Genomic DNA, 2,500 nt, shown 5'->3' on the forward strand with positions numbered 1-2,500 from the left:
GGAGTATACAGACACTGTAACCTCTTACATCACCAAGTGCATTGATGATGTGACCCACACAAAAGACATCATCACTCGGGCTAATTGGAAGCCATGGCGGACAGGGGGTGTCCTCAGGCTGCTGAGGGCCAGAGACAAAGCCTACAGAGCTGGGGATGAAGCTGGCATGAGAACAGCGAGAGCCAACCTGTCCCATGGCATCAAGGAAGCAAAAAGGAATACACTCACAAGATAACCACCCACTTCAAAGACAGCAGGAACGCACAAAGCCTATGGCAGGGCATTCAGGCCCTCACGGACTACAAGCCCGCGCCACAGAGCTGTGAGAGCAACATCCCTCTGCTCAACAATCTGAACCGCTTCTTTGCTCGCTTTGAAGCACAAAACAGCACTTGCCCACAGAAGACCCCTTCCCCTCCACACGAGCAGCCCCTGTGCCTCTCTGCCGACAGCGTGAAGAGGACACTTGCTGCTATCAACACCCGAAAGGCAGCAGGCCCAGACAACATCCCAGGTCGTGCGCTGAAGGACTGCACTGAGGAGCTTAAGGATGTCTTCACAGACATCTTTAACACTTCCCTGAAGCAAGCCATCGTCCCATCATGTTTCAAAGCTGCCACCATCATACCTGTGCCGAAGAAAACTGCTCCATCCTGCTTCAATGACTACCGCCCCGTGGCACTGACACCCATCATCATGAAGTGCTTTGAGCGGCTTGTCATGTCACACATCAAATCCATTCTCCCCCCCACCCTGGATCCCTTCCAGTTTGCATACCGAGCCAAACGGTCCACAGAGGATGCAATCTGCTCTGCCCTCCACCCAGCCCTCACCCACCTGGAAAAAAGAGACTCATATGTGAGATTGCTGTTTATAGACTTCAGTTCTGCATTCAACACCATAATACAACAACTCATCTGCAAACTTGACAAACTGGGACTCAGTACCTACCTCTGCAACTGGCTACTGGACTTCCTCTGTCAGAGGCCTCAAGTAGTACGTGTTGGCAATAACATCTCAAGCAGCATCACACTGAGCACGGGGGCCCCCCAAGGCTGCGTGCTCAGTCCGCTGCTCTTCACCTTGCTGACGCATGACTGCACTGCAACCTACAGCAACAACCACATAGTGAAATTTGCTGACTACACAACTCTGGTGGGTCTCATCCCCAAGGGCGACGAGACTCAGGTTTGAGGTCGACCTTCTGACCACTTGGTGCAGGGACAACAACCTCCTGCTGAACGTCAGCAAGACCAAGGAGATTGTTGTTGACTTCCGAAGAGGTCACACCCAACATCTGCCACTGACCATCGACGGTGCTGTGGTGGAGAGAGTGAGCAGCACCAAATTCCTGGGGGGTGCACATCAGTGAAGACCTCTCCTGGACCACCAACACTGCATCACTGGCGAAAAAAAGCTCAGCGCCGCCTGTACTTCCTGCGGAAACTCAGGCGAGCAAGTGCTCCACCAGCCATCATGACCACATTCTACCGAGGCACCATTGAGAGCATCCTCTCCAGCTGTATCGCTGTGTGGGGCGGAAGCTGCACTGAATACAACAGGAAAGCCCTGCAGCGCATAGTGAACACAGCTGGAAGGATTATTGGTGCTTCACTCCCCTCCCTGAAGGACATTTACACCTCCCACCTCACCCGCAAGGCGACCACAATTGTGAGTGATGCAAGTCACCCCACTCACAATTTGTTTGATCAACTGCCCTCTGGGAAGAGGTACAGAAGCCTGCGCTCCCGCACCACCAGACTCACCAACAGCTTCATACACCAGGCTGTTAGGATGCTGAACTCTCTCCCCCCTCTCCCCCCTCCACCCTCAGCTACATAACATCCTGGACTTTGGACCCACAATGGCTGCCTTGCACTACTCCACTTGCACTACTCCACTTGTATACTTGCACACTTTGCAACTTGTTGTTGTTGTCCTGTTGTCCTGAAAACACTTCTGAACACACTTCTGCTGCTCTTACATAACTTGCACCACTATGCCACTTACATACTTCAAACAGAACTACCTCAGCCATTTATTGGCCTGACTTTTGCACTATTATATTGACTGTATACTGTATGCACAATTGCACATTTTCAACTCAAATTTTGCTGCTCTTATTTTCTTCATTGTATGTGCCTTCTTATTTTTACTGTTTATATTGTTTACTTGAATGTTATGTGGACCTGTCTGTGGACCTAATTGGTAAAATATGTCTTGTCTCCACTGTGGGGTAGTGGGAAACGTAATTTCGATCTCTTTGTATGTCTTGACATGTGAAGAAATTGACAATAAAGCAGACTTTGACTTTGACACACACACACACACACACACACACACACACACACACGTTGTGTAGGTGGCGTTTCCCTTGTGTGTGTGTGTGTGTGTGTGTGTGTGTGTGTGTGTATGTGGTTCTGTTTTCCATTCATCAGTAAGCTGCCAGGCTAGTGGTGGCTTTTTTCCCCACTGTGGATCTGTGTGTGCTGTCAGGTGT

The 2,500-nt window shown here is 50.4% G+C and overlaps 2 protein-coding genes and 1 long non-coding RNA gene across 4 annotated transcripts in view; 2 read left to right on the forward strand and 1 right to left on the reverse strand.

Moving 5' to 3' along the window:
• Positions 1-2,500, forward strand: part of LOC121714945 (tripartite motif-containing protein 16-like) — a 1,397,702-nt gene that overhangs the window by 1,258,413 nt on the left and 136,789 nt on the right. The window lies entirely within an intron of this gene.
• LOC121714956 (tripartite motif-containing protein 16-like) overlaps positions 1-2,500 on the reverse strand; it is a 964,796-nt gene that overhangs the window by 338,390 nt on the left and 623,906 nt on the right. The window lies entirely within an intron of this gene.
• Positions 932-2,500, forward strand: part of LOC121715001 — a 15,211-nt gene continuing 13,642 nt past the window's right edge. The window contains exons 1-2 of the long non-coding RNA XR_006033502.1: positions 932-943; positions 1,521-1,522. This is a non-coding gene — a long non-coding RNA (uncharacterized LOC121715001). The remainder of the gene's footprint in view (positions 944-1,520; positions 1,523-2,500) is intronic.

The sequence above is a fragment of the Alosa sapidissima genome, chromosome 8 (assembly GCF_018492685.1).
Source record: "Alosa sapidissima isolate fAloSap1 chromosome 8, fAloSap1.pri, whole genome shotgun sequence".
NCBI classification, from domain to species: domain Eukaryota; kingdom Metazoa; phylum Chordata; class Actinopteri; order Clupeiformes; family Clupeidae; genus Alosa; species Alosa sapidissima.